The following is a 13,722-nucleotide window of genomic DNA, read 5'->3' on the forward strand; positions in this document are numbered from 1 at the left end:
ATCCTGACCCTCTCTCTCTCTCTCTTTTTTTCTTTTAAAGATTTCATTTATTGGGCACCTGGGTGGCTCAGTCCCTAAGCGGCTGCCTTCGACTCAGGTCATGGATCCCTCAGTCCTGGGATCGAGCCCCGCACTGGGCTCTCTGCTCAGTGGGAAGCCTGCTTCTTCCACTCCCACTCCCCCTGCTTGTGTTCTCTCTCTTTCACTGTCTCTCTCCCTCTGTCAAATAAATAACATCTAAAAAAAAAACCCACAAAGATTTCATTTTTTATTTGAGAGTGAGCAAGAGAAAGAGAGAGAGATCACAAGCGTGCACAAGTGGTGGGAGGGGAGATGCAGAGGCAGAGGGAGAAGTACACCCCCCACGGAGCAGGGAGCCTGATACAGGACTCAAACCAGGACCCTGAGATCATGACCTAAGCCAAAGGCAGGCGCTTAACCGACTGAGCCACCCAGGCACTCCCACTTGCTCTCTCATTTTGAAGCCATTCCATAGTCATTAATATGAATATTGAGTATCTGCCATGTGTTACCACTGAAGACTGTTCTCTTTGCTCAGGCTCACAGCGGGACTAGGAGACAAGTCAGACACTAGTTATAAACAGTGTGAGAAGAAGTGTGACAGTCATGTGCAGGGCATAGTCGGGACCAAGGAGGGACCAGCTCTGCTGGGGGAAGAATCCAATATACAGAGAAGGTGATAGCTGAGCTGGATTTTGAAGGACAAATGGTTGGCCCAGAAAGGTGAGTTGGGATAGAAGCTGAGTTGGGACTCCAACCCTGTTTCCTAGGCTGGCTGGTGCTCTTTCCTCCAATGGCCACTCTTTCTATCACCCTGAGACGACTCCCTAGGGAATCTGAAGACCTGAAATCCCAGCTGCCTGACTTGGGGCACCCATGCCGTAGTCTGGGAAAGGTCATGATGCTATTCAGCCTTGACCCTGCATCCATCGGCAAGACCAGACCAGCCTGGGCAACAGAGGGAGGAAATAAGAGCCAACCCATCCATCAGACAGGCCACATGCCAGGCAGCAGTGAAGATTCGAATCTTTCAAATTCTTGGCATAGCCTGGAGGGAACCCAGGGTCTCATTCTGTTTTGCCTGGGCAAGGGGAGGAAGGAAAGGGAGGTTCTATTTCTTTCTCTACTCATAGGCACCAGAAGTATAGCCTGGTGAATCAAACAGTGGATTCTTGGTTGTCTGTGTGTGGCTTTTCCACCAGAGGGGAAACTGTTTCTCAGACTTCCTGGTCCTTGCCATCTGGCATGGGGTGCTCAGAGGAGGCAAGTGTTTTGGTTCAGGACAAACCCAACTCAGAACGGCAACTGGCTGGGTTAAACGTGCAATTATAGAACAAACATCCAATAAAAACTTAGTTGGAGCCAACTGCTCTTTTTGGATTAGTCTCTATATGGCTTCCCTTCCTTTAAAATATGAATGAATTGGAATTTTTACATTATTTTAAAAGACCGGCATATGAGCACTGGGTGTTATACGCAGCTGATGAATCACGAAACTCTACCTCTGAAACTAATAATACACTCTCTGTTAATTCATCAGTTTTAAATTAAAAAAAAAAAAAAGCCTGGAATAAGAGAAATATGCAAGCGAAAGGATGAGAGAGGAGTATTACAGGGAGGTCTTGGGACTGACTTCTTGAGGGGCAGAGCCACAGCAAGGCCGTGAACTTGCAGGCTGGTTTCATGGCCCCTTCACTCTGGGGGGAGTCAGTTTCCTTACCTAGAACATGAGAGCTGAGGACCCAGGACCCCGAGATCATGACCTGAGCCGAAGGCAGATGCTTAACCAATGGGGCCACCTAGGTGCCCCTACAGAATTCTGACTCTTGAACCTTCACCTGCCTGATTTCGTCTCTGCCGAGTGGAAAACAGTGTATCCTGGTGACCATCTCGCACATCAATCTAGAACGCCAGACTGAAGGAATATGGCCAGGGTGGAGAAGCAGAATTGTGTGCCCAGAACCCAGACCTGAGTGAGTGCTTGCAGAGTAGGGACAGGGAGGATGGTCTCAGGGACAGACAGAGGGAGGCTCTTGGCGGTGGGTGGGGGCGTGGCTAGAGGGAAGAAGGGGAGGCAGCAGAAGGACTAAGGACAGATCTGCCTGTGGCTAGTGAGGAGGCCTTGATGAAACCTACTTTCCTGTCATTCCCACAAACTGTGGTTCAACTCATGTTCAACTCATGGGGCAGCTCTTGGGATCCACCAGAGTGGGTCCCCCACTTCTGGGAAGGGTTCAGATTCTCCCTCATTGGTGTCCTGAGCTGAAGTTCCCAGCTCTCTCTGGGACCTGTCCCCAGGATCTAAAAACTTGGATCCTAAAGAAGTGGAAAAACCCAAAACCCTTGAAAAGGGTTCTGTTCTTTCACTCAAGACAGTGGGTGTGAGTCCTAATAGACCCAACCCAAACATGTCACATCATCCCCAAATACATAATTCTGCTCATTCTCCTTGTGGTGGGGATCTGGGCAGGAAGACGGGGCTCCCCCACGACGAGGAAGGTAAATAAAGGAGTCTTAATTTGTAACCAGCTCTTGTTTGAAGTTCTAATTTTGTAGCTTGCCAGGGTGAGCATTATGTTGTGGTCTAAGATTGGCTGGCATCTTATTTGCGAACCCAAGCCGCCGTCATTCACCTTAGCCAGCCTACATTCCTGTTCTTTAAACGTTCTGTGGCTCCAGGGCTGCCCTGGACTGCCATTTTCCTAATGAGTTCGCTGGATTTTAATCTACCACCAAGATGGCCACCGGGAATGGGTGTCCTGTCACGTGGGCCCCGAGGAAGACCTCACAAAACTCAGCTGTGAAGTCGCAGCCCCAGTCAGAGAGCAGCTCGGTGCCATCCTAAACCAATTATCATAAAGTCACAACCAGAAAGCAAGGAAAGTCCTTTCTGCACACAGAATACCCACGGTTCTCATTTTTCAGGTCAACATGCCTGACTCCAGGGGAGTGTCCCTCAGTCCTCTGACAGGAGAATCTCGCATTTGTCTGCTTCTGGCCCCCTGATTGTGGTCACTTCACCCCTGAGGGGCTGCTGGGGACCGTGTTTCTGCATTCACCCTATGGGGACCCCTGCCCCTCTGCCCCCCTGCCCCAAATATCAACACCTATCCATTTCCCCAAGGTGCTTTGTGTGTGTGTATGGGGGGTACTTCCCAGGGAAAGTCTTTGGCTTGATCTGTGCTCACCCACTCAGGCTGGCCACGTTCTGTGGTTACCATTCCTGCCACCCCACATACAACGTTACGGAACATGACTTACCTCCATTAACCCCGCGCACAGTGGGCGGCATGGAATCCTGGTCTGCGGGGTTGAGGTCCTGAATGGTTTTCTCTTGCCTGGTCTCCCATTTCCCATCAAGTCCATATTAGTGCCTACCACACAACAGGGGCCTGGGACAGGTTAGCGGTGGCCTTAAATTGGGTTCTCTGGAAACTGATTTGGGAGCTGGAGGCTTACTGGTCACCCCACTGCTCCTTTTTTTTTTTTTAAATTTTAAAGATTTTATTTATTTATTTGAGAGACAGAGGGAATGAACGAGAGAGAGAGAGAGAGAGAGCACAAGCCAGGGGGAGATGCAGAGGGAGAAGCACACTCCCTGTGGAGCAGGGTGCTCGATGCTGAGCTTGGTCCCAGGATTCCAGGATCATGACCCAAGCTGACAGCAGATACCTAACTGACTGAGCCACCCAGCCACCTCTCTCTCTCTCTCTCTCTCTTTTTAAATAAGCCCTCAGATAATGATGTTGGCACAGGCCCTGTCTTAGTCAGGGCTCTACTGAAGGAGACAGGAAGACAGGAGGAGGTATCTCCCTCTCTAGCTGCGCCTTTATCTTCATATCCATCTGTATCATCTATCCTGAGATTTACCGCAACAATCGGCTTGCACAATTGCAGGCACCAGCCAGATGAATCCAAAGTTCAGCAGGCAGGCCCACAGGCTGAAGCTCCAAGGCAGGAGCAAGCACAGAATTTCTTCTTCTTCAGGGAAACCTCGATGTTGATCTTAAGGCCTTTCAACTGATGAGATGCGGCCCACCACATTAGCCAGGATGGTCTCCTTTACTTAAAATTAATTAACGGTGGATATTAAATCGCATCACAGCAACACCTAGATTAGCATTTGGCTGAATAAGGGCACTCTATCCTAGCCAAGTTGGCACACAGAACTAACCATCACGGGCCCTGTGGCAGGAAGGGCAAACCCATTCTCGGAATATGTGTTGATTCCAGTCATGATTAATTGTTGCTTCATCAATTGGAAGTCATCCAATCTAATCAACTTGTCATCAAGTGGCTGGTTGATTTTTTTGAGGGATGGTGATGCCATGTTAGGGCCATGGCATTGGTCTCTGAGAGATTTGTTCGTAGTAGCAGGATGAATCTTGGGAGTGGGAGCCCTTGCTAGCTGGCCCACTTATAGCTTTCATTAGGTACTCCCGTGGGTCTCCATTCATGCACCTGTTGAGTGAGGACTGGGCTCACCAATGTCAGGGTCTGGTTTATGTTCACTGGCCCGGTATTGGGTCTACTTTGTCGTGTAAATGCATTAACCATGGAGGAAGCCCAGTGATGGGCGTTAATGTGTAACGTGAAGATCTTCACATCTCATGCCCCTTCCCACAGGCCTACCCCCCCCCATCTCATTACCATGCCTCTTTGTCCCTGATCTTTCAAACTTCCTCTCTCAAGCCCATGGCCAACCAGTCAAGCCATTTGTGGCTATCCATGTCTCTGGTATATTCCTACCTTGGGCTATTTTTCTTTCCACACAGAGTCAATGCCCAGGTCCGTTGCCAAAGCTCTGCCTACTGGGAGTTTCCCTCGCTGCTGTTTTTCAGGATCGCCCAGAGTAGGACCATCCATAGTACAGGCAATGTCTATTCCCAGCTTGCATCCCGCAAGCCCGCTGATCTGTGAACCAAGCTCTATGCTTCCCCCTCTACCTTCTGATGGTCATAAAAGACCCTCCAGCCCCACACCCTCTCCCAAATAGCCACCACACATGTGAACTGAAGGCGAGGTACCAGTGTCAACAGTGGTGGCTTGCACGGGGTGCTGGGCCACATGCCTGTGTAGCTTGCTCCCACATCTTACCCATGTCCCCTGTTTTTGCCCAAGTGCACTCCTGGATATATAATCTTTGCATCTTAGAGTGCTGCTAGGCCCGTGTGACTTTATGCATTGGTGGGTCTGACAGCACTGAGCTCATGAGGGAAGGTTCTGGCTGCATGAACATTGATGGGCATGGACAGGTGTTCTGTTCCTACCAGGATCCAGCAGCCTTCCAGAAGCTGTTCTGCAAAAGGTTTCTAATGATCTTACACAGATGGCACAGGCCCGTGTCTACATAATTCTCCTAACGGGGTTTGCCATAAGCTCCGCATAATTTCTTCACAGATGCCTCTAATGTCACAGCTGTAAAGCCCTCACCCGGCAAAGGGTAGGCCTGCTCGCACCATGGCCTGGACCTGCTGAAGAACCTTTCCTATTCCAGACCCCGCTCGAAGTTGGCCTCACTCTGTGCCATCAGTATCACGAGCTGAAGTAGGATGACTCAAGTATGGAAAGATGCCTCCAGAATCCAGAAGGGCCTCGTACGCATTAAGCTTATTTTTGGGGGGTGAGAAGTGCAGGAGGAAGTAATGTGCCCTTTATTTCAGACACCCTGGATCGCTGGGCCTCTAGACATATCATATCACTGGTCCTGCAGGTGCATAAATCTTAAGGCTTGTTTCTCACCCTCTGGAGTATACATGTCTTAGCAAAGCCTCAATGTACTTGCCGCTTCTAGCCCATTGGTCTGGTTAACATGATATCACCAAGAGTCGGTCACTGTGATGCTCTCCAGAATGTCAGGTAGGTCCCTTTGTACCATATCATATCAGAGGGAAGGGGGGGGTGGCAACACAGGTAGGGGGGAGGGGGAATTAGACCATAATGTGCACGTTTATCCGTCTAAATGAATGTAAATTGTTCCTGATTCCCTTTGTCAGGGAGGGAGAAGAAAGCATTCAGTAGATCAGGGGCCATAAAGCAGGTGCCCAAGGCCATGTCAATCGGCTTTAGCCAAGACACCACATCTGGCGCCCCCATTTTGTTTTTTTTTCTTTGGCACCCTCATTTGGTCCATTTGAGCCCCCTAGGCTCTGTCTGGTTTTTGCAGGGACAGATTGGTGAATTTAATGAGGCGATCTTCGAGACGGCCGCTCCTGACATGTTCTGTTAATTCCTTCTCTGCAGATCACTGCCCCTCCCCCACCCCCAGATCTGACCCAGCCCTTCATTATGATCCTTGAACTCACCTCCTTCTGATGCTTGCTGCCATCTGGCCTCTGTAACCTAAGGATCCCATCATCCCCATTGCTGTTGGAGAGTCTAGTCCAACCTTATACATGCTGCAGGCCTTGAACCCAACCCAGAGGTATGGCGCAGCTTCTGTCCGTATGTGGCGGCTGGGTCCTGCAACTTCACAATACGGAGCTTGGGTCCTGAGAGTCCAGTCCACGCGGTCATCTGAAGGGGGATGTTTCATAGGTAAGTACTGGAGTCTAACAGGGACCAGAGTAATGAGGCACTGGTGAGTAAAATAACCAAAAAAACAAAAACACAAAAATACAAAGAGAAATCAACAGTATCTAAGAATAGCAGATAAAAGGACCAGCCACTTCCCCTAATACTGAGATAGAGCCCTTAAGTGGGCTCCCCAGGGCTGAGACCTTTATCTCATCAAGAGGACACAGTCATGGCTCATCGAATGGCAGGAAAGTCGTCTTGCTGAGCAGATGGGTCTTGTGGGAAATTTGCCCTGCAGAACTCACCAAGGTCTGCCCTCTGGGATGCCTGGTTTCCCAGGCGTAAGGAGGTCAGTCACTGGAGGCAGTCCATGCTCTAGTGTCTGAGGGGGTTGCTGGGGAAGCTGCTGGCCACTGGGTGTGTTGACGGCCTAGTCTTAGAACCAGACACTGGGGAAGCTGCCTGGGGCCACGGAAGTCAGAGGCTGGAGAGACTGCGGGAGCCTGCCAAGAGATTCACCCTAGAACCAGGAAGAGAACCCCTTTCTCCTGCAATGGATCAAAAATCAATAACTGGCCCAGGCCTTTTCTCCCTTTAGCAAGGCCAGTGCTTCCCTAGCTGGGTTGTGACTTGACCCTCATTACTGGGCTGGAGGCCAGGGGAAGGGAGGGGTCGATCCAGGGGGGTAGAGATCCACATTAGCTTTCACCAAGAGGGGGACGTTATCCTCTTGCCAGGAGGGGTGGACCACTTCTGCACTCCCAGAGGGTGAGAGGAAATCTGGAACTTACTGGACCTAGATGTCTCCAACACAAATGTCAGAGTCCCACCCCTTCCCAACCAGGGTCGGGACCTTGTCATAGTGGCTTCTCGTGGATAAGAATTCAACATTATCTGGAGCTCTGATGCTTTTATAAGTAAGTCTTGGGCCTGATCTTCAGCTTTTCTGCTTGCTGGCTACAAGAGACGAGAGTTGCTTCTTATGACCCCAAGGCAGTTAGATTTCTATTGCTGCATAAAAATTACCAGAAGCCAGGGTGTCTGGGTGGCATAGTCAGTTAAGTGCCTGACTCTTGGTTTTGGCTCAGGTCAAGATCTCAGGGTGGTGGGATCAAGCCCCATGTGGGGCTCTGTGCTCAGTGCAGAGTCTGCTGGAGATTCTCTCTCTCTCTCTCTCTCCCCCTCTCCCTCTGCACCTCCCCCTGCTCTCCCTCTTTCGCAAATAAATAAACAAAATATTAAAAAAAAAAATTACCACTAGTGTGGTGCCTGGGTGGCTCAATGGGTTAAAGCCTCCGCCTTCAGCTCAGGTCATGATCCCAGGGTCCTGGGATTGAGCCCTGCATCGGGCTCTCTGCTCAGCAGGGACCCTGTTTCCCCCTCTCTCTCTGCCTCCCTCTCTGCCTACTTGGGATCTCTGTCAAATAAATAAATAAAATCTTTAAAAAAAAAATTACCACTAGCAGCTGCTTAAAACCCCATCCATTGATTATCACACAATTCTGTAGGAGTCTGGGTGGGCTGGACAGGGTTTTGCTCAGGGCATGAGGTCAGCTATGCCACGAAACACAGCATGATTGTAGGAGTAAGATTTCATCATAGTGACATGGCAGGTTTTGGGGATTAGGATGCGGAATCCTGGGGGGCCACTTGCAGACTTCTGCTGATCACATTCCTGCAGAGTCACAGCCCTCCCAAATACAAAATACGTTCACCCCTCCTCCAGGTTTCCAAGGGTCTCATCCTATTACAGCATCAATTCAAAGTCCAAAACCTCATCTAAGTATCATCAGCGACAAAGTCCAAACTTGCATGGTCCACATCAGACACAGAGGAGTTCCCTGAGTAGAACCCATTCAGAACAGCTCCTGGGCACAGTTTCTCTCCACCTATGGCCCCATGCAACCGAAGAATGAAGTTTCATGCCCCCCAACGCTACCAGCTTACAGGGCGAGACAGGCATCGAACAACAGTTATCGTTCAGTGCCAAAAGGGGGAAATGTCTCCAGTCCCAAGAAGTTTTAGAATCAAGTCAAGCAAACTCTGTTAGGGTTCAGGCCTGGGAATAATTCTTCACGGCTCAGGACTCTGCTCTTTGGGCTCTGGGGTCCGCCCTCTGAGTCACTCTTCCTTTTCCTCATGAAAGAGAGCACGTGTTTACAGAGTGTTTACCGACCTGCTTTCCATCAGTAAAATTGGGGGAAGCCAAAAGCTTCTTTCGTTTTCTGTCTCTTCCAGTCCATCCTCATGCTGTTTCTCCAGGCATAAAGTTTTCAAGAACCGGTGGGCTTTGCCCGGAATGCCCAGGGATCTGCTTTGCTCTGTTAGACCAAAGGCTCTCCCCACCGATCTTTCTGGGATGATCCCCTCTGTTTGACTTCTGCTGGGAAGGCTAAGGGGCCACACTCCCTAAGCTTCCTAGAGCTTCCCTGACCCCAGTTTGGTTAAGACTATGAAGCATACCCTCGATAGAGACTGAATTGTGTCCCCCTGAAATTCATATGTTGAAATCCTAGCCCTTGAGAAGGTGACTTTATTTGGAAATAGGGCTGTTGTAAAGGTGATTCTCTAAGATGAGTCAACCTGGAATAGGGTGGGCTTTTAATCCAGTATGCCTGGTGTCCTTATAAAAGTGCGACTGTTGGATACACGCACAGGGGAGCTCCACGTAGAGATGGACCAGACATGGGTGATGCTTCTACAAGCCAAGGAAAGCCAAAGATGGCCGGCAGCCGGCCAGATGTGGAAGAGAGGCACAGAGAGGATGCTTGGCTTCGGAAGGAAGCAGCCCGAGGACACTTCGATCCTGGTTTTGTGGCAGAGGCGATGCATTTTTATTACCTAAGCCGCCCAGTTTGTAGTCCTTCATCGCGGCAGCCTGGTACGCTGATGCCACCCTTGCTCTCCTGTGACTGGCCTTTGGGGTCCTTCTCAAGTAGGCAGAGAGGCAGGCAGAGAGAGAGAGGAGGAAGCAGGCTCCCTGCGGAGCAGAGAGCCCAACGTGGGGCTTGATCCCAGGACCCCGGGATCATGACCCGAGCTGAAGGCAGAGGCTTTAACCCACTGAGCCACCCAGGCACCCCTTCCCCTTAGTTTCTTTCTCTCCTCTTGCACTTTAATGCAAGCAGCAAAAAGAGATAGGACTTGGTCTAGAAAATCTCACTGAAAACACTCAGGTTTATTGTCTTGTAAGTTCTGTTTTCTGTATAGCTGCAAGACACAGTCCTGCTAAGCTTTCTGCCGCTACAGGACAAGAACTGCCCTTCCTTCAGTTTCAATGATATACTTACTCCTCACCTCCTCCTGAGCCCTGGCCATCAGTGTCCTAGCGGCCAGGTTTCAGGATGCTGCCCAGGGAACACGGTCTGCAGGACTGTAGTAGCATCGTGGTGGGGGTGGGGTCAGTGTACCTACACTCGTGGTGAGCACAGCACAGTGGGAAGACTTGTGGAATCACGGCGTTGTACACCCGAGACCAATGTAAACTGTGTGTCACCTACAATTCAGTTAAAAACACAACAGAACACCAGCCGTGGCAAAAGCCGCTGCCTCAACGCTGGGTGTGGAGTTATCCTTCAGCACACGGGGTGGAAGAGATAAGCTCATGCGCGGTCATCACGGGAAGTCATGGCAGGGACTGGGGAGCCGCTGAATACATCTGCTGTTGTTTGGACAAAATAAGAATTCTTTGTATTATATATCCTGCAATCGCATTTGCCATGAAGCTTTTTCTTTTTTTTTTTAAAGATTTTATTTGTTTATTTGACAGACAGAGATCACAAGTAGGCAGAGAGGCAGGCAGAGAGAGAGGGGGAAGCAGGGTCCCAGCTGAGCAGAGAGCCTGATGCAGGGCTCGATCCCAGAACCCTGAGATCATGACCTGAGCCGAAGGCAGGGGTTCAACCTGCTGAGCCACCCAGGTACCCCTGCCACAAAGCTTTTTATTACACACTTTTATCAAAGATTAAAAAAAAAAAAGAGCCCAGGTTTTATGGAGATTGAGCCTTTCTTTCTCTAAGGCAGCTCAGGGTCGGACTTTTCCTCCTGTTCTTCTGACCGGCAGTGTCTTTAACATACGTATTTTTACTAAGAATCTATCCAGAGCAATCTAGGCTTTTTCTAGAAGCTCAATTCCAGGGCCAGTCCCATATTTTTAGATATTTTTGTCATGGCACTCTGCTTCCAAGTACCCACATCTGTTTTGCTTTTTACCCCTGTGTAACAAATATCGCAATGGATTTAAACAAGCCAACATTGACTTTCCTGTTTGTCTTTCACTGATGATTAAATACCACAGCCATCCATTATGTTTCCTTACTCCGTGAGCCCACTCACCAATAACCTTCAGCTTCTACTGTCCTTAGAACGAGCGCTTCCCCCAACCTCCCGAAAACCTGTGGCATCGCCCTCTCCCCACACCAAGTGCCCCCCATCTCCCAGCTCGCCACTAGTGACAGTTGGAACACTTGCACCACTCGCGCGGGAAAGCGTGTCAGTTCCACCTACCCCTGGTGATGGGGTCTTCAGCACCGGCTCCCCAGCGAGGGTCCCAAGTCCCAGTTTAGGCTCTTTTTCCCTCAGTCAATCCTGGCACCAACTCTGTCCAATCAGGCTCCTTAGGAACAGACTTGAATGCTGAGAATCAAAACCTGGAGAGTGGTCTGTGAAGTAGGCTTGGGCCAAGGTCAAGTTGGACCCAGAGGTGAACTGATTCTGAAAGGGGGAGAATTTGGATGGTGCCCCACAGCATCTGTTATGATTATTGTCTTCTGTACCTCCTAATAGCTAATATTTGTACTTCATATTGTCTATTGCTGGTTCGTAAATTACTCCCAAACTCAGGAGTGAAGAGTAGCAACTCATCATCTCATGGTTTCTGTTGGTCACGACTCTGAGCTCAGCTTAGAAGAGCATCTCTGGCTCGGGTCTCTCGTTAGGTCATCAAGCTGCTGGCTTGGGCTACAGTCACCTCTCAAGACTGCTGTGGCTAGTGAACCCACTTCCAAGCTCACTCATGTGGCTGTTGGCAGGCCTCAGAAGACCACTTCCAAGTTCACTCACGTGGTTGCTAGCAAGCTTCTGTTCCCAGCCACGTCCTCCTTAGGCGGCCTGTGTTTTCATGACAGAGCCACTGGTGATTGGAACGACAGAGGCCACACCCAGTCCTTCCGTAACTAATCTTGAAAGTGACATCTGTCCCTTTGGTCATATTCTATTCTGTAGAAGCGAGTCACCGAATCCAGCCCAACCAAACGGGAGAGGACCCCACAAGGGCATGGACATCAGGAGGTGGGGATCACTGGGGCCATCTTGGAGCTGCCTGTCACAGGCACGACCTGCCAAACACTGAGCTAAGCTGCATTGCTTCATTTAATCCTCACCATGACCTTGAGGGAGCTGCTATTAATATCCTCTTTTAGCAGATGTGGAAACAGGCTCAGAATGGTTACACAGCTTGTTCACAGCCGCACAGATTATTGTGTGGGAGAGGAAAGATTGAGGCCCGATTTGTCTGTGAACAAGCCTGTGGTTCTCTTGTACTACAAGGTATCCCTCAATAACATCTCTGGAAGGATCTCCAGGAGGAGAGGTACTGGTCAGGGCTCTTCAGCCAGGCATCGCCTAACTCGGGAAGTTCAGCAATAAGGCTGGGAACACAGAGGAGCAAGCCAGAGGCCTGGCTGGAGGGGATCTCTGAAAATCAGTTGTGGATGTGAGGAGACCTGCCTTCCCTTCCAGTTGGCAGCTGACTCTAAGTATGGACTGGAAACAAAGGGAGCAGGAACCTAAAAACAAATGAGCTATAACCCTTATTCAGATATGGCCAGAAAAGGTAAAGCTTCTTGCATAAGAGCTATGCAAACTTATAAGCTCTTAATAACTGCTTGACCTAAATCCAAAGGCTGTTCCAAGTTATCCACTGCCGTGTAACAAACCACCCCAAATGTTAGTGGTTTACTGTAATAATAATTTACTGCTGGTGATTCTTTGGATTGGTGGGGCAGTTATTCTGCTGGTCTCACCTGGGCTCCTAAGCATGCATTAGACTGGAGGGTCAGCTAAGCTGAAGGCTCTGCGATGTTCTCACACACGTGTCTGGTGCCTTGCCAGGGACCGCTGGCACCTCTCTCTCCACACAGGCGTCATTGAGTGGTCTAGCCTGGGCTTCTGGTCTTACTGGGCAGACATGCTCTAGGTAAATAAAGGCAGAAGTTACAAGACAGCTTGAAGAATAGGTTCCAGGCCTGGCACCCCATTTTTCCCATTCTACTGGTCAAAGCAACCACAAGACAAGCCCAGATTCGGGAGGGTGGAGAATGGCCACACTACTAACTGGGAGCTTACTGGGAGAAGTTGGGGGACACACCAAGACAGGGCGGGAACACTAGGGCGTGAGACCCATCCAGGGTCATTATTAATTCCATTTACAATGGAGGCCTTGAAAGGCAGTTCTGTTTGAATCGCATTGAAGTACAGTTGACCCTTGACCCACATGGGTTTGAACTGTGAGTGTCAACACATAATGTGGATTTGGGGGAAACAGCACAGTACCGTAAAGGTATTTTCTCTTCCTTTTCTTCTTTTTTTAAGGTTTTATTTATTTGACAGATAGAGATCACAAGTAGGCAGGCAGAGAGAGAGGAGGAAGCAGGCTCCCCGCTGAACAAAGAGCCCGATGTGGGGCTCGACCCCAGGACCCTGGGATCATGACCTAACTGAAGGCAGAGGCTTTAACCCACTGAGCCACCCAGGCGCCCTGTATTTTCTCTTCCTTATGATTTTTTTTTTAAAGATTTTATTTATTTATTTGACAGAGAGAAATTACAAGTACACTGAGAGGCAGGCAGAGAGAGAGAGAGAAGGAAGCAGGCTCCCTGCCGAGCAGAGAGCCCGATGCGGGACTCGATCCCAGGACCCTGAGATCATGACCCGAGCCGAAGGCAGTGGCTTAACCCACTGAGCCACCCAGGCGCCCCTTCCTTATGATTTTCTTAAAAACATTTTTTCTCTAGCTTATTTTAATGTAAGAAAACAGTAAAAATGAGTATATAAAATATGTGTGAATTGACACGTATGGGTCTGCCTTCCTGTCCACAGAAGGCTTTTAATAGAATAGTTAAGTCTGGTGCCGGTGGGGGTGGGAGGGTGGAGTCCGAAGTTATACACAGGTTTGTGACTGCACAG

Source organism: Mustela lutreola, chromosome 15 (genome assembly GCF_030435805.1).
Source record: "Mustela lutreola isolate mMusLut2 chromosome 15, mMusLut2.pri, whole genome shotgun sequence".
Classification (NCBI taxonomy): Eukaryota; Metazoa; Chordata; class Mammalia; order Carnivora; family Mustelidae; genus Mustela; species Mustela lutreola.